At 36.1% G+C, this 18,576-nt stretch overlaps 1 protein-coding gene across 2 annotated transcripts in view; it reads left to right on the forward strand.

The window, feature by feature from the left end:
* SEPTIN7 (septin 7) overlaps positions 1 to 18,576 on the forward strand; it is a 60,035-nt gene that overhangs the window by 130 nt on the left and 41,329 nt on the right. The window lies entirely within an intron of this gene.

The following is an 18,576-nucleotide window of genomic DNA, read 5'->3' on the forward strand; positions in this document are numbered from 1 at the left end:
TGATAGTTAGAAGTATTTTGACGAAGTTCTTAAAATCTGTGATGGTGATATAAATATGTTTTGCATGATCTCAGGAGAAAACATGGATCTTCCCCTGCTAGACTGATAAATTTAGGTTGATTAAAAAGAACATTTCTGGTCTGCAAGTTAATGAGGAGACGAATAAATGATGAGAACTGTATCATTCATACAGTCTTAGGAAAACAGTTTGGTGTGGATCTGGTGTAAAATGCTACTTGCAAGTATGACTGAAGTAATTTGAACTTGATTTTCATTTGAATAAAAAAGAACCGTTTTTATGGTTGAGTGCTACACGGCAAACCTTGTTTATAACCAGGCGGTAGGATCCTGTCTATCCTGCACTTCTGTGACCACAAAACTATGCTACAAAATCAAAGCTTTAATTTGAACAAACCTTTCTAGTTTGTATGGTTGCAAAGAAAACCAAATGTAAACAGTTTGTTCCCTATGGACTACAGTAAATGGGGAATTATTGTTAGTTTGAATGAGTAATACCATTCAGAACAGTTCATTTAGGCTTCAGTGATGACCCAAATTTGTCATCTTTCCTGCTAGGGAATCTCATTTCTTTCTTTTTTCTTGTTCTTTTGAGTACTTTTATGATAATAGACTGTTAGTAAAGTTGGGTACATTTGTGTGTAACTGATGCTAGTGAATATGTGACCCTGTTTTGGCATGCTAATCATCATAATAATAATAGTTTAGAAAGTGTTTTATAATAGCCATCTGTCACTTTGTTATCTAGTTCTGTCTTTTGTAGTTTGGCTAGCTTGATAGTGCTTTGTCATTGACACAATGGATTTCTTGTGCAGACTTTATGAGCATGTAGGATGTATATAGTACTAGTGACAGAAATCAAGGGCAAATTGGTGCAAACTCATTGTATAGATCATATATATTTTTCTTTTGATTACAAAAGTGAGCTAGAATTTTAAAATTTGAGGGTTGCTTTTTTGTTTTGGAACTTGATGATAGGTTCCTTTATAGTCTAGCATCCAAGTACATAATTAATGATTTAGTACAAACTTGTTAAGTCTAGAGTAAAATTTGATTTTCTGCTATCTACAGGTAATAAAAAGGAGGAAGGGATGAAACTCATAAGTGGTAGATGTAGGGATGTGATAGAACTGGAGAATGTCTGCAAAATTACATCAGTGTTCTCTTGTTTCCCTGTAGTACAGTTTAAAGCGATTACATTTAGGAAAGCTGTAGAAGATGGAAGACCCTCAAGAATAAAAATTAGTCCAAAATTAGATTGAAAAGGAGATGTTGACTAGTTTTACTATATTTGTGCTTACTACTAAGACTTCATTTGTTTGCATGGAAATTTGTGCCACTCTCTGGAAGCTTACTGGGAAAGGTGGCAGTATTTTCCTAAATTAAAAATGCCACAAATTCTCTCCTTTTGACCCCCAAGTATAGAAATCAGATACTTGAAAGTGAGTGTTCAAACAAAATGATGGCTGATCTTTTAGTACTCTGGGAACTTGGGGAGGGGTGGGGTAGAGAAATTATTTTGTTTAAAAGTTAAGTGCCTGGTGCTAGTGTGCCCTGAAAAAATGTGTTTGTTTTTAAATATGAAGATGAAATAGTTTGTATATTATTGATCACTTGTGTTGGTAAACACTGTAATGTAATCTGCAAGTAGGTTGTTAGGATTGTAATTATTTGTTGCTGTATTCATCCTGTGAGGTAGTGTACTCTAACTTGGTTTGAGGTCTTTAGCTGACATAATGATACAAATCTAATAGTAAATTGAATTAATAGTAAATAGAATTAGAATAGTAATAGTAAATGGAATTATCTATAATCTTCTTGATAATGTTTAATTAGAATGTAGTGTTTATCTGTGTATGGTCAGTGCTGGAAAAATAAGAATACTGCATGTATTATATCCTGTAAATTATCTAAAATATTCTCTTGATCTCTCTACTACTAAGAGTCATGTGTGCATGGCTACCTTTTACTGCAGATTGCACAACTACTGATCTACTGGCTCTGCTTTATTTGGAGGTAGTCAGTGTGTTACCCATTTGTTCTGAAAGGCAAAAAGAGAAAAAAAATGCTTGTGGTTGCTAAACAGGTACAACAAAGAAAACAAATTGGGATCTGGGATCCGTGTCCAGCCATTTTCAGGTGTCCGTGAGGTTTGATATCACAGCTAATGCATTTGTATTGAAACTATTTTCCTGTTGTATATTTAGGCTGGAAATACCAGTTAAACTTAATAGATGTGCATAGTGTTATATCTGACTTTTTTGTCTTTGGAATGTATAGTATGAAAAGTCACTAGAGCAGTATTTGGGGAGAATTTGCCAATATGGTTGTACTATTGTGTGTGTTTCTACTGTTGTAGAATCAATTCTCTTTTCAGTTTAACAGTGTAAGATTTGTGTGTGTGAGCAAGTAGTAAGTGCAGCACCAAACAGATCTGATGTTTCCAGTAAGAATTTTTGAAGGGAAATAGTTTAGTTTTGCAGAATATTTCCTGTGCCTAAAGCGTGAATGTGAGTACATAAAATGCTTATTTCCCCAGTTATTGTCATTGCCCTGGAATGATGGAGCTGCCCATAGCAGTGTGTGGTGGCTTCCTGCTCATCTTTGTGCTAGTGAAGTTGCAGAGTGGGCTTTTAAATATGGGCATGCATAAGGCCGAGTAGTTGCTGAATCGCCTAGAGAATGGTTTCTGGGGCAGGTTTTCTCCTCCTGACCTAAGCTGATTTTTGGCGTTGCTTTGGACCCATGTGGACAGTTTTCTGTCTTGTAACTTGGTCTTTTGAGTCAGGACTTGGTAGGATTGATGTATTTGAGGCTTGTAATGTTAGCGAGCTCTTTTCTGTAAGTATAATTGATGATTTCCAGGTGTTTTGGTGTTTACATTAAATATAACTAATGGGTGAAGTGATTATGAACTACACAAATACAGGTATAAAAAGAGGATGTCAAAATACCTTTTTTATATCAAATGTTTTAAGAATCATTGAAAAGTAAGCCTTAATAGAAACTGGTGTTACTCTATAATATTTAGCCATAATAAACATTTTGACATTTCTATTTCTGTTTCTTCTCTCTAAATTGTATTGATTCTTTTGTAAGTGTTTATAAACTTTTCTTGAGAAATTGAAGACTGAGATAGCCCTTTGTTTTCCTTATTAATCAGTTTTCATTGATTTGTCTTTAATCTTCATGAGGCTGTTTCATATTAGTTATATTCTCAAAGGCTAAGCAGTAGTTTTCATCATGCTGTTTCTGCAACAAGTTGGTTTTGCAGAATAAAAACTCCAAAGAACCTCCTCTCAGGTTATGACATAAAGTGAGCAGAAATATACATTTAACTGGGCTCCATTCTTGTTGCTTTCAAAGTAAGACATTTAAGTAGGGGTTTAAAGCAACTGATTCTACATTTGAAGCATTAAAGCTCAGCAGTGGAAAAAATGTCAAGTTTACCTTAGTAGCCTGCTTCCTTCATAATCTTGTGTAATCTCTTCAAATATAAGATAGTTGTTGAAACACTTGAGAACCCGACATAAATATTTAGTCTGTATGAAATCCAAAGAGTATTCCCTGTATTTCTCTACTGTATGGGTTTTTTGGAGGAAAGTACATATTTAAGTCAGATGCTTAAGAAAAGAAAACTTCCAAAAGTAATACCACTGTGGTTAGTAACTCACAATTAAAGAAAGTCTTAATTGTGGAATTGTAGTTCTGTCTGTTTGTTAATATAATTACACTTGCTTAAATAGTGGGTGTGTGTTTTTGCTTTAGTGTGCATGAGGTGTGGCACAAATAGTTATTTTTCAGTGGGTCTTCCTTCTAAACACTGAGTCAGGAAATCCCTCTTTTGTTGTTCTTGCACTGAAACGACGCTGGTAATGGGATTTGAACCAACGCCCAAGTAGATGCAAAGTCATAATTCTTAAAAATTCCTTTCTCCTACAGACCTTATGTACTTAAGAACATGTATTTGTGGTAACTTTTCCTAGAGCTGTGTATTTCAAAGTGTTCAGGCTTCATGAGTCACATTAGAAGTCGGACTTTTAAGTTTGGGGTTTTTTTTAAGTCATCTGATTTCCAAAGTACAGAACACTTACAGTTGAGTGGCTGTCCACAGGACCTTTCTACGCAGTTCCTAGTTCTTGAGCAACTGTTTGGTAGCTTTGACTTTGAAAGCTGTTTTGAAACCTCTCCCATTGTAAATTGCCTGTTTTGTTTCCAAATCGTTCCTTTAGCCTTGTAGATCACCTGTAGATTGCAACTGGGAGGAAAATGCCATGCAATATTGTTGGAGTCCTTCATTTGTAATTATATGAATACTCAAGGGTTTTGGTTTAAACATGGTTTTTTGGCATGGATGCAAAGAAAAGGACTGTATTTTGCAAGACTTGAAGTTACATTAAAAAAGCAGCACACCCTGATTTTAAAATGCTTTTATTGTTCACTGAAGAAAGCTTGGATTGGTTTAATACTTGTATCTTCTGGTGATGGCTCATGTTCTGATGAGAATTACCCCCTTCACTTGTTCCCTTTCTGAAGCAATTTATTTATCAAACCAACCAGTGATACTAAGACACTTAGCTACTCACAGATACTTATTCTTTACTTGCTGTCAATTTTAATGCCAGGAACAAGATCATTTATCACAGGATAGGAACAATAATTAAATGAAAAGTAACCTGTGTGTGGGCAGTACAACTGAGTAGGAAGAGTTTTGGGATGTTGCCAATTCATGTTGCTCTGCTGTGATTTGAAATGCTCCTAGTTAAGGTTTCAGTTGTGTCTCTACCACAGCATCTGAGCGGGTGTTTGGCCTTTGGTGTGACCTTCATTACCTGGCTGGTGTGGATCCTGCACTGCCATTTCTGAGTGTGCAGTGCCTTGTGCATACAGTCAGGGGAGTACAGTCTCGTGTACAGGACTGGGGTAGAGTCTTCTTGTTTTTACAAAGAAGAAGCATGCGATGGAAAAGAATGAGCAAGATTTCTTGCAGGTATCTTCCCTGCATTCCCCCTGTAAGTTCCTTTCTTCAGAATACCTGAATTCCTGTAGTTCTCTCATCCTCTGAAAACTGCTCTTTGCTATTGGATATCTTTGGCTGCAGCCTGTTTTGGGCTGCTTGCATGGCAACTGCCTGGTACAGCTGGGGCTAGATTAGCAATTCTCCAGTTCTCAAGGTACTTCTTCTCCAAAGAAGTGTTGAAGTCTGGGTTCAACTATTGTCATATAATGGAAATAGATCTTTTAGAAAACTAGATAAAAAATAAAATTAAGTTACATGGATTCTGTTCATGAGGTTTCCATGAGGTACAGATATAGATAAGGTTGTTTTTAAGGTTACAGAGTTCTTTAAATAAGTAATTTATTGTATTCCATGGATGATGCCTACAAAGTGTAGAAATTGATGGCTGAATACTTTGACACATACCTGCTGGGGATGCTGAAGCAAAATAGGTTGAACGTAGGAGAATTGGCAGAGGTAAAACCAAAGGAAATTGGAAACTGGTGGAACTCAGAATGAAGTCAGTGGATGCCCACAGATGACATGCTCCTCTGGAGTAGTCTCTGTTTTGGAGTAATGCCTCATCAGTCACTCCTTTTTGTGGAAAGAGGTTGATAAAAAATTTTTGAGAGGGCAGAATAAATGAACTCTGAAAATCTTTAATGAAGAAATAAGTGTCTCTCCAAGATGTGAAAGATCAGCAGCTTAACAGTGAGTTTACTGGCTTGCGTGATTTTCCAGTGAGTTACTTTCAGATGGGACCTTGAAGTACATATTCATGTGAGTACTTGGCTTCAGTTTAGAAAATCTTCTCTCATACTTTTTTGTTGGCTTATGGTTGGATTTTTTTCTCATTTTTCCCCCTTCTCTTTGTTTTGTAATGCAGTGAACTACAGTTGGCAACATACTTGAGGCTGCTCCTGCCTCTTTTGTAGTATTTTGCTGTTTGTTTTTTCTGTTGCTGGGAAAAGAAACCTGCACAAAGTCTACAACCCGATGGAAAAGAGAAACTTTTTACAGTGGGTTATTGTTGAAACTTACTGTCAGGGAAATTCAGTTAATCTACCTCTTTGAGCTTATCTAGAAACCATAGCTTTTCAAATACTTTCACAAGTTGCTTATAGCAGAGTGGCTTTTAATCACTCTGTGGAAAAAGAAATGAATCTTAATTTTTGTTAAGCTCATTTTAAACATTTTCCTCTCTGTGCAGTAGCTTAAAGGTTCTAATGAACAGAACTAAAGTTGGCATTTAATAGGATTGATCTTCAATTCTCATTTTTTAATTGTTTGCAATTACAACATTAATTGGAATTGTAGTGCTTACTGGATAACTTGTAAAGAGCCTTTGGATTTTTGTTTTCTTATTAAGTGTTTGGATGCAAAGCTTCTTGAGTAGATTATATGAAAGCCAACTACAGTAAGGTACTTCTTATTGGATGCATGCTGTTACATGACTCAAGTTCTGACAACTAACCTTAAGTGCCAAGTATTAGTATATTAAAATATTACTTTGAAAAAATATATTTTTGTAAAGCTTTGGTGACAGTAAATGTAACTGATCTGTTTCTCATGTGGCAATATTTTGGTCAGATCCTAAATTATCTATTAAAATTCTTTGTTTACTGGCAAAGTTTTTTATGTGAAGAGACTTATATGTCCAAGTGTGTAGATGTGAACCCATAATTTGGCAAAAATCTGCCTGCAATCTAAATTACTTTTATTTTTTCTAAAAAGTGGTGATTTTGTTGCAGACAATTTTTTTTTCTATTTCATATATTGTTTTCTTGTCAGTGTCATAACAAATGCTGTGAATTATTTTACTGGATTTCTAATAAATTAATTCAGGAAATTTCATAAAACCATCTAACGAGAGACTGTGCTCTGCATTGTGTAGGTGTCATCTTCACTTCTGAAGCTTTGAGGATTTTTTTGGTGGTTCCCTGCTTAATCAATCTTATCATAGTACTAGCTGTCTTCAGTCCATCTTTGCTGTATTCCTAACCACATAAATTTTTTTTCCAGGTGTTTTTTTCTTCTCCTACCTTACCATTTTTTTTTTTGTTTTATTTCTAAATAAAAATGTGTTTGCTGATTTTACACATCCAAATATGTGCGCACCTGCACACAAATACAGTATTTTTTTGATAAGTTGATACTTATTTTTCTGTTGTAAGCTTGTTCATTGTGGTGAGAACAGCATTTGAACCTGGTCCTTGTTTCTGTTGATGACAGGTTTGTCAGTCACAATTTAGCTGAAATTAATGTGTCTGGTGTTTTGATTTTAGAATAAGGATAATTAGTAATGTGTGAACTTGAATACATCTTAGAGAAGGTACCAAACTAATGGATGTTTTATTTCTTAAATTGATTATCAGGTGGCAACACTTGTTTTGATAATACTCAACAGATATTCTGTCCTGAGCTGTCATGTGCATGAGCACAGTGTGAACTAAATGTTGCACATCTTGTAAGCAGTGACGTGTTAGAAATCACATTAATACTGTTTCCAGTTCCTTAGCCGTGGATAATCAGGTGAAGCCATACTGCAGCACTGGTTTTTGACACCATCATTGCTGCAAGCCCAGAGTGAGATTGAAAGTAGGAGCCAGTTTTTTGTATAGATAAATATGCAGGATGAATTTAAAACTGCTTCTCATTTCTTCTTGGCTGAAAACGTTAGTCTTGCCTGCTGTATCAAGAAATGCTGACAGCTTTTTAAAGGAATAGGGTCATATTGTAACCAAAGTGATATTTTTGGATGGAGTATTTGTGATCTAAATATCCAGTTATAGTAAAGCTCATGTGATCCATTAAATGTAATTCAATATGATTGTTTTCCCTCTGGCTGATTTTACAACAGTCAGTTCAGATCTTCCTTGTCAATCCATTTGAAACAGGTTTTCTTCCTTTTCCAGTATTTTTCTTTATGTAGTATGGGTCTTATATGCAACTGCTTCATTTTGGGTTTTGGATATTGTTCTGTTGAGGTTCTGAGCACATTTAGTGATAAATCAGAGCTTATACCATACTCTTGTCTTGAATTTTTCTTATTAAATAGAATGAGCATCTTCTAATAATATTTTTTCTTACTTCTTATGGTGTATCTGATGGTATTTTCCATTAATTTTTAACCATAATGCAATACTTAAGGCAGACTATTTAGATTTACCGGTGGCTCGAGGGAAGAAAGGCTCCTGAAGCTGTCTAATCAAATTATTTTTTTTCTGTTTGAGTTCTTGTCATCCTTTACTTTCATCCTGATTTTTCTCTGTAGGTAGTTTACCAAGAGCACAAATTTGAGAACTCTTACACTCTGCCTTGGTCTAGTGCTAATTTTCTGTCAGTGTTGATTTAAGCTATGTTAAGTTTGTAATGTCATTTGATATAGTTCCTTCCCTCTGTTAAACTTGAAGTGAAAGTTTTTTTAGAGGGTCCTGGTTTCCTAATTTCACAGTCACTTTTAGGTTTTTATCCGTGAAATTTTGGTTTTGGTCATAGATGGAACCTTAAGCCAGAATTGTGCTGATATCTTCAGACTGGCACCACGTGTCTGTCAAAGTTAATGCAAAGTGCATCATTCTGGTCCTTCTCATGAAACTTCTCCTGTGAAGGCTAAACAAATGTGTTTCATGGGGCAGGGGCTTCCTCAGAAGGGCAAAAAAGGTCTGCGATTTGAGGGGATTAAACTCAGCCTTCTGTGGAGTGAGAAGTAATGCAATGGTAGGACACAGATAAATGGATAAAAACATCAATCAAGTGTCAGTTCTAACAGCATCTGGCTATGCTGTTTTACTGCTTGGGATATGTGAAGTGATGTTGCTTTCTGTCTAAGATGACAGCTTGTGAAAAGAATCTGGAGCATTCCCAGGTGACATCTCAAACTGCAAGCAGCTGTGCATTTTAAAATAGTAGTCTGAGGTCGTTATATGTTGATTTTTGAATTCATGGGCAAAGCCAGAATCGTGGGTCCGTTTTCTGTTCCTCAGATAGTGAAAAAAAGTAGTAATTCAGTGGTCTGAAGTGGAAAGAAGTTGTTGGATGTCTGTGGAACACTTTTCAGTACAGGATCATGAGCATTGTGTTAAACTGAACAACTGTGAAACAAACCACTGCTGAAGTATATAATTATCAGATAAGCAGTTGCTGATGCTTGATCTGATCAAATGGCATGGAGTAACAAAGGGCATTCACTGCACACTTCCATCAGTTGTTCTTGCCTTCATGCACATTACCTGTCTGTCTTTCAAGATAGAAATATTATGTGTTATATTCACAAGTATGATAGGGAGGAATCTCCGGAATATTCCAAATTTGGCCATGAAAGATATGAGCGGTTCACCTGTGATGTAATAATCTGGTAAAGAGCTGGTTGATATTTCATCTATAACTATCTCCTTGGGCCCTATGATGTAAATCTGTAAAACATTTACTTTCTCTCTTTGTTAAACTGTGATCCATTAATTTGCCTTCACATCTACATGATTTTTCTGATGACAAGATATTTGTTGAAGTTTCTATCCCACGCCACACAGTTTAAAGGGAGCCGTAGGTTTTCTGAGAGGCAACTTCTTTTTCTCAAAAGTCAACAATTCTCTTTTACCATCTGTTCTTCCTTGATTTGATGGATGGAGACAATTTATTGTCAGTTTCCAGTTACTTTTTCTCTGCTGTTTTCCTTATTAGCTATTTTCATCTGACATTGATGAAGATTATTTGGTTTGTTTTCTTTGAGTCATCCAAGAAAATGCCTTACATGACGTTGGCACAGTCTGTCAAAGAAGCCTTTGAGCAATTAATGTAATACCCTGAAGTAAAAATCTCTGTTCACGTAGGACTGAATAACAAAAATAACACAAGGGGATTTTTATGGACCTGAAGATGAGTTTTCTTGGCTCTTGGATGAAGTGTGATGGTGCTTTCCTTGGTAGCTTAGCAACATAAAGTAATGTTCAAGTTTATTGTAATTATTTTTAAGGGGATGTGCCTTCTAAACGTTTTGGTCACCAGATTCTGACCTTGTAGCTCCAGACTTCTGACCAAAAACTTGGGGAATGTAAAAATCTTTTTGATGTTTGCACAGGTTTATGACTAAGCATTCTTCAGTGCTCTCAGCAATGGTAGTTATGAAAAGAAATCATATAATCTCTATATAAGTCCAGTGTATGACGTTCCCAGCTCTGAAAAAGCCAGAGGTAACCTTGTTAGTACAAATTTCTGATGCAGAAAAAAGTAGCTTTAAACAAAATCACAGCCACCTTGTTTCCATGTACTCTGAAGCCTATGAGGGAACTGGTGCAGAGGTTGGTTTGAGCAGGATAAAAGAAGCCACTTATCCCACACCCCACACCTATGTTTCATGGCAGCATTTGTGTGACATTGATTAACTTGAGTGAAACTCCAGCCAAGTCAAACCTTGAAGAGTGGGATCTTAGTTTCTCTGTCAAAACTCCTCCTATATGTAGGTTACTGTATCAATAAAAACAGCATTTTATATTTGCTTATTCTGTAAAGTTGTGCTGGAATTTTTCAATTTTTATTCTATTACTATCTCAGAGTAAGTAAAATTTTTATTTGAATTATTATTTCAAGGATATATCTTGTCTCCTATTTATCTCTGAGTAACTGAAACTAAAAAACTAAACCAATTACCATTGCAGTGATTTTACAATACCCACTTCTGCTTCAATACAGGTAGACCTTAATCCAATAACGCACGGTGTTTACTAATCCACTTAATAGTCTAACACTGTCTAGTGGTTAAAAAACTGAATCTGTGTTAAGAAGGAGAACATGCTGTGTTTCTGAAATACTGTTCTTGGTCTGTACAATTTGATCCTTTTAGCCCCTGTTGTTTATTAGTGAAGTCATTCTATGATCAGATATTTTTTTGTGACTGCAGAGAAATTAGTTGAGACCTGGATGATTGGGTCAGATTTTAGCTTTAAATATTTGTCAAATTGAAACAGTTTGGCTTGAATTGTCACAGCTATTTCAGTCTACAATAAGTAAAAGAATGTGATTTTTATATACTGTTTGGCTGTGGTTTGAACTGAGGACAGTGTCCAGATTTTTGACTGTGAATTTATCTGCTGTGGTTGATTGATGTTCAAATGGCAAGCATTCAGATAGCTGAATAAAGAAAAAGTGACTCAGAGGAAGTATTTTATGAGCTTTGCAGATACTTGGACGGTTTGAGGTTCTACTCAAAACCAGCTTCTGCTTTAAATGACAGTAAATGCATTTATTCTTCAACTAGTTGCATAACATTTTTATATACCTGTCTAATTAGAAAGGAGTTGAGACCTACCATTCAAGGCAGCAGCTGTGCTATGTAATCAACAGACAAACTTCTAGGCATTGTGTGTGTGTGTATTTATATATTCATTCTTGTTCCCTATTTTGGCCCTCATCTGGAATTTTCTATTTGGTCTTTTTTCTATAAATAAATTTCATTTATAAGAAGTAATTTGCTTTTAGGGCACAGTGTAGAGTGCTCTAATTGTATTTCTAGTGCCTATTAAATGGAGTTGAGTGGCTGACTAAGACCAGGCAAAGATACAGACAGCCGGGTAAGTAGGAAATCAGAAGGAGGATCATCATAATGACAGTAACTGAAATCATGTCACTAATTTGGAGAAAACCGCTCTCTGTAGAGATGGATGAAGAGGTCTCCAGTTTTGTGCCTCCTGCAGTTTCTTGACTCTTCATCTATAGAGCTCTTTTAAAAGGCTTCAAAATACCCCTCCTGCAAATAAATGTTAAGCAGCCATTTTGTGCTTGAAGTTTGTGCTTTGCTGAAGTCCGTGCCTTTGGTTTTTGAGGAACAAATGTTGAGTTTAATAGCATGTGGACCTGGCTGTTCATAGTTTCTTGTTTACTATTTATAACTTTTCAAAAACGCATGTTGTGAAGAGGTCAAAATAAAGATTACTGTCAACCACAGCACCATAAACTTTGGGAGGTAAGTGATATTTCACGGAAGCACCACTGTTTGCTTGCATGCCTTTTTACAGAATCATGGAATAGTTTGTTTGTATGGAATCTCTCAAAAGTCATCTGGTCCAACCACTGTTCAAGGTACTTTCATGTGGTTTCTCTTGAACATCTGCTTTTGTCTTCTCTCAGGAGGAGGATGTTGGACTGGATAAAACAAGCACAGTCCCATTTTGGAGTCACACTTGATGATAGTAGTCTGGTGTCAGTTGCCTTCTTGAACTTCTGGTGAAATGTAGGCTCTCGAGTCTGATTATTAAAATTACTTGACAAATGTTTCTGTCAAATCAGTTTAAGGACTCAGTAGTCCAAGCCTTTCCAAAGACAGCATTGTCATGTAGAGATTCATCATAAGGATGAGATGCTGCAAAGCTATCTTGGCCATTCAGCTTTGTCATTTTGCCATTGAGGTCGTTTGTTTTGGCTCAGAAAAGGCTGAACTGCAAAAATGCTTTTATACCATTTCAACCAGAAGCAGAGCTCAGGAAGATACAAGATGTTGATAGGACTCTGAAGTTTTTGTGAATCTAATACCTTTTAGAATTGGTCTGTGGTTACATTTGTGTCCTGACATGTTTCGTAGTTGCTAATCAGGTGAAGTTAGGCCACTCACAGTATCAGGTTAATGAGAAAGCGAAAATATTTTAGCCAAAGATGAAATTGAGTTGCCTCAAAATAGAAGAAAATGAATAGAAATTGGCATTTGATTAAATGGCATAAAATTACAGTTCTTATTTGAATTACACTAATTTGAATATGCAGATTGTGAAGATATTTCTTGGTATTTGTCTTTTTAATAAACTGCTACAGAAAAGATAATGCAATTAGTGAATAAATCTGTAGTTGATTATCTTATTCTTCTAGCATTTTCATCTAAACTGGCATATTATTGCATCTTCTCTTGGGTTTGTTTGGGTTTTTTTTGGTTTTTTTTTTTTTTTGTGTTGCTGAAAAGCAGGGATACAAAGGCTTCCCTGTTACTAGCAAGAGGAACTGCTGGCAGATACAGAGAACTTTTTCTGCTTACTCAAATAAGGCTGTGTTTGTCAATATGTGTACTTAACCAGTTTCCTTAAAACTTCTGCTGTCAGCTTAAAAAAATCAGTTTAATGCATGTTGAATGTGATTAATATTTAAATAAGTAAATTATTACAATGAAATAATAATATTTTAAAAAGCCCAGTAGCAATGCTTCACTACTTCACGAAACCTGTTGTGTTTTTTACTTATTTGCATATTTCTTAGTGGTTTGATGTAGATATATCACACTAAGGTCATCACTAAGGATACCCTCAACTTGCTAAATGCAAAAATAATTACTCGGGTTAGAGCTCTAGCCTCAGTAAAGATGGTTCTTTTCTTACTGCATTTGATGGTTTTGGGGAGACTTTTCATAATTTCTATGTGCTCTTCATATTTGTGCTTGACAGAACACTTATGGATTGTGCTCCTTCTTGAGAAAGTGCCCATATCCAAACATTAATAAAGTGATGGGATTTTTTTTTTTGCTTTGCTTTTTTCATGTTGTTATTTGTAGAGTTTTGATATGGAGCAGGATACTGCTTCCTAATTCTCCAGCTGCTGGGAACTACACCTTTGCAAGTGAAGTAGAAGAGTCACATCCTGGAGAAGTGTCACATCTTAAGCTGCTTGTTTTTGTTCATGCAAAAAACCCAAATGTACTGTTCTAATAAACCTGCACTTTAGATGAAGCTTGAGGCTGGCTCTTCTTGGGTAAGAGGAGAGAGTCTCTTAGCCCTTTTAACTCAACAGAAAGATAAAAGATCAACTTTGACACAGAAATACTGCAGATTGCGGTGTCTTTTAGAGAGGTGGGTGTATAAGCCCAATTTAGATTGGCAGTAATTGCTGTATATTTCCCCATAAAGTATCTATCATGTTAAAACACATGGGGTTTTTCATATCAGATATTGCTGTTGCATATATGAATAGTATTATCTGAGTGACATGGACAACTCAGTTAAGGTTACAAAGAAGCATAAATATGTAGTTTCTCTTACTTGTAATAATCTGCAGCCTCAATCTGCTTACGTGCCTTTTTTGGTCTTTGTATAAAGCCTCTTAGTAGATGAAGTTCTATGGTAAATTCTGCTACATGGAGGTGCAAAAAGATGTAAACTCAGCTGGGTTTTCTTCATATAGAGACAAGCTTTTGAATGATGTGTCATTAAAATAATTATTAAAAATAAACCTTAAAAACTGAGGAGTTTTTATTTTCCAGCTAAGACTTAAGATAACTAGAAAGACTGTTTTTGTTTCTGTAGGTATTCACATGTGACTTCTTGGTTAAATTGTATCTTGAATATCTTTATGCTTCTGAGAATGGAAGATCAAGGGCTATCTTTTGCATGCCTTTCTACCTGTTTAGTTCAAGCTGCTGTGTCATAAGAGTACTGTTGAATATATTTAGTATTCTTTCATGCCCAGTAAATTGTAGCTCTCCTGTTTCTGGTATTTCTGGCTGCAGCTTTTTTGTTGATGCACTTTGAACCTTTTCCGGAAGGCTTTTTATTACTTACTGTTCAAAAAGCATTTTTAGCTTTTTCCATGTATTCTGACAAAGTGACTGCATATGTCAAAACATATGTATAGCTTCAGAGTTATCTGCTTCTAGCAGCAAGCAAAAGCTGTGTTTCTTTGAGCTATTCTTGGAGAAAGTGCGGACTTTATATGCTGGGTGTGAAGGTGGGAAAGTACCGAAGGGGAAGGTGAAAACAGGAGACAAAGGAAACTTCTTGTATTGTCCTTAGTGTTGAGATGTAAATTTTGATTTGCAAAAATAATTAGTAATTGAATTTCCATGGATAAAAAGGTGAAAAAATGTGACTGGGACAGATATACCTGCTGTGTGCTGTTCCCTTGGTTTGAATCCTGTGATTCAGATTTAGCATTGGGTGCTGCTGAAGAACTGGAAACCATGTGACTGGCTGGTGATAAGGTAGGCAGGAACAGCAGAGAGCTGTGGCTCATGGAGAGCCTTCTTCTTTGGCTGAATCTGCTAATAGGTAAATTTCTGTTCAGCCTCTGGCAATATGCCAAAAGGGGTTGTCAGATGGTACCTCATGCCCCACAAGGATTTCTTATCTTGAATCTGCTAAACACCACAGCATTTTTTCATCAAACTTTGAGATGAGATCACTTCAGAATCTCAAAATTTCGTGAAGTAGAGGTGGTATGTTCTGTGTTTCCCTAAAAGATTAGGATGAATGAGTTGCCACTTAACAGGTTGTTACAAAGCAGATTTGTAAGGGGAGGCTCGGGGCCTGTCTTCAGTCAGGTGTGCCTGGGACACTGTGCATAGGCACTGTTCAGAATTAATGCAATTCCCTAAATTCTACTTAAGCTTTTTGGAAATGCTCTGAATATTGTATCATGGGGAATTTTTGAAAGCATGAATTCTCTCTACCTCTTTTATCAGAAGATTTTTTTTTTTTGCTGCTTTTGTTACTTGTGAGCTGGTGGGTGTTGCTGTTGAAGCCTTAGATGTGTTTTGGTCTTGCCCTTTCTGTCATCAAGTACCACTAAATCCATGCAATAATCCTCAAAGTGACTCTTCATCTGACTAGTGTGATTCATGTCTTACAAAGACAGGCACTGTTAAAAGAAGTGCAGAATTTTCTTGCACAGATGTAGTGATCCATTGGCTCCCGGTCATTCTATGGATGTGCTGGCTGCTGCCATTCTGAAGGGTTTTCTCACTTCTTGCCTTGTAACTCGCTGAGAAGTTGATTCAGTTTACTGCTTTCAAAGGGTGCTTGAATCTGAAGTCTGTCTAAAACTACATACAGATGGCTGAAAAGAATGCAAAAGAATATATGGAAGCTATTCTGAAGCTCTTTGCCCTCATTAGCTCTCTTGAGACATGTAATCCCAATCTCATTTAGCTGTAGAGACCTTGAGAGCAGGATCTGGATTTTGTAATTTTTTTAATAAACAAAATCTGGATATGCAAATTATGGTTGTGTGCTTCGGCTGTTTTTAAAGAGTCTAACAAAGCAAAGAAGATTTTGAATACTTTGTTGGTAACCTTTTTGATATAAAATGTAAGTTTGGCTAAAATGCAGTAAAACCTTCCCGTTTTTACTTGCTTATATAAGTTGTTGTGTAATGCTGTTTTTGAAAGGCTTTTGGGTAGTTTTTAGGATTTTTTTCAGCATGTCTCCATTTGCTCTTGGGCATATTTGAGTTTATGCGTAATGACTATGACTTGTACTATGTTGATAATTTATCTACTCAAGCTTGTTGAAACTACTCTAGCTTGCCTTTCAAAACAGGCTTTTTAATATCTCTGTTCTGATCCTGCTAATTAGTAGTCAGCATTGACCATAAATCAAAACTAAGTACTATTGTGTATGTTCTGAACAGGATAAATTAAAAAAGCTTTCTGCCTTGTCACAGGCATGTTTTCCTTGGCGCTTCTTGTTTCAGGATATATGAAATGTACTAGCTGTCTAATGTTGATCCTTCTCAGTTAAATGCACTGAAGTTGTAAAACAGTGTTTCTCCTATGCTCTAGGTCCAACAGTGATTATTGAAAGAAGCAAGTGAAAAAGATAGATTACTTAAAAGCTGCAATGTTGTGGGATTTTTTATTTTATTTTTTCAGTAATACTGATACATCTACTTTTATATAAAACTTGTATGCAAAAGGGTGCTCAAATGTGTTGTTTATTATGAAGTTTCATGAGATCTGTTATATAATGAAGCATTTAGTGTAGGAGTATGTTTGCTATATACTCTGTCATCCTTCTTTTTCAGAATTTTAAGATCCAGAAGTACTAAATTCAGTTTCTTTTAAGACATACATGTATACTTGCCAAAATACTACTCAAAATAGCCTAACCATATTCTGCAGCATATTGCTGCCTGGGTCAATGGACCAATGTTAGAATTGTAAATGAAATGTATTCAGTGGGTTACAAAATCTCTGAGGGTAGAAGAGTGGTTGCAAAAATTGCATAGTTTTACGTAGACTCTTTCAGGTTTATTTTCTTGAGTGGGATTCATTAATGAATAGAACTAATTTCTTATCCCTCCCTAATAGCAGAGTCAATGGGTTGCTCCCAGTAATTATATTCCAAGGCACTAATATTAGAGTTCTCAGCTTTGGCTCTGGAAAAGAGAGCATCTCTGCTATTTTGTGTGAATGCTGCTGCTTTGGTTGGCAGACCAGCACTGTGTTTTGATGGGGTCAGTAGAGTATCTTTTGACTCACTGGTGGCTGCTTTAGTCTGTCTGAAGGGTTGAAGACTAAAAAGTGCTGTTCTGCTGTAAATGAAACAATGCTTCTGCACCTGTTGGGGAAAAAGGTAAACACCAACAGCAAGGCTCTATGTAAGGAAGCTGGAGTCAAAAGCATTAATACAGACATATATGAAATAGAATATAAGGAAAAAACTGTTTGGGTGTGTTCCTGTTTGGTTGAATAAAGCTTACTTCCTCACTCCCAATTCTGGATGTGGGAAGACAGACCCTAAAGTTTTGAGGAAAACGGAAGAAGGGAGGTTTGTTTCCTTTCTGGATTGTATATAAATTATGCCCCTATAATTAGATACTTTATCTACGAAAAAAGCTTTTGAGATCACTAAGGCAAGCAACAGTGGTCATGCAAAACAGCTCCTTGAGACTGGGGAAGTATTCTGCGTTCACGTTTTAAAATTACTGCTTTGATTGCCTAATTCAGGATTATAGATGTTTGTAAGAAGTATTGGAGCTGTTTTCTCCCTATACTTTTTGTCTGGTACCAGAATACTTGTTATTCCTTTGGATGGAAGTCACAGTGGTCAAGCTCCCTGTTCTCACATCTGTTCTATTCTACTACCTCTCGATGACTTTCCAAGTATTTAAAAAGGTGCTGAAGACTGGAAACGGCAGGTAATTAGATAGACACTGTTACTGCACATTTTTTTGTAGAATTGTGTGACTTTGTCTCCCTGGGAGAGAATATAAATAAGATTTTTCTATTCTACTTTTGGTGTTAGTTGGACAATTAGCACAAGTGTTACTGGCTTGCAAGTCTTGCTTGTGTGCTAGATGGTTGCATGTGCAATTCAGTTTTAGCGGAGATGTAAATTCATCTTTTAAGTAGATCTCTCAGTTGTTCCCATTTACTGGGCTTTCATTCATATCATGAATGAAAAAATCATGCAGCCTGGCAGCATGTGACTCTTTCTTTCAGAACAAATATTAAATCAGAAGGTTCTGTCAAGGATTACAGGTAATAGGGTCAGTTTGCTGATTAGAGTTCAGTCCATCTGCCTTGAGGCTTTTATCCAGAAAGAGAAAGTCAAGAGGGCTAAAAGAGGAGCCTCTGCTAACTGCCTGGGAGGAAGGGATGGCCACTGGTGTCTAGAAAACCAAACTTGGTTTTGTCAGTTGTAGAATAACATGTGCAATAATAGAATTTATAAACCTTTTTATAAGTCTATATTTGCAGTTAAGCCCATAATAACTGCTTACAAATGAGGGCAATTTTTCTGGGCATAGCTATTTCCAGTAAAAGTATTTCCAGTAAAAGTAAAAGTGTGGCCTTAGGTGTAGTAGTA

Source organism: Vidua chalybeata, chromosome 1 (genome assembly GCF_026979565.1).
Source record: "Vidua chalybeata isolate OUT-0048 chromosome 1, bVidCha1 merged haplotype, whole genome shotgun sequence".
Classification (NCBI taxonomy): domain Eukaryota; kingdom Metazoa; phylum Chordata; class Aves; order Passeriformes; family Viduidae; genus Vidua; species Vidua chalybeata.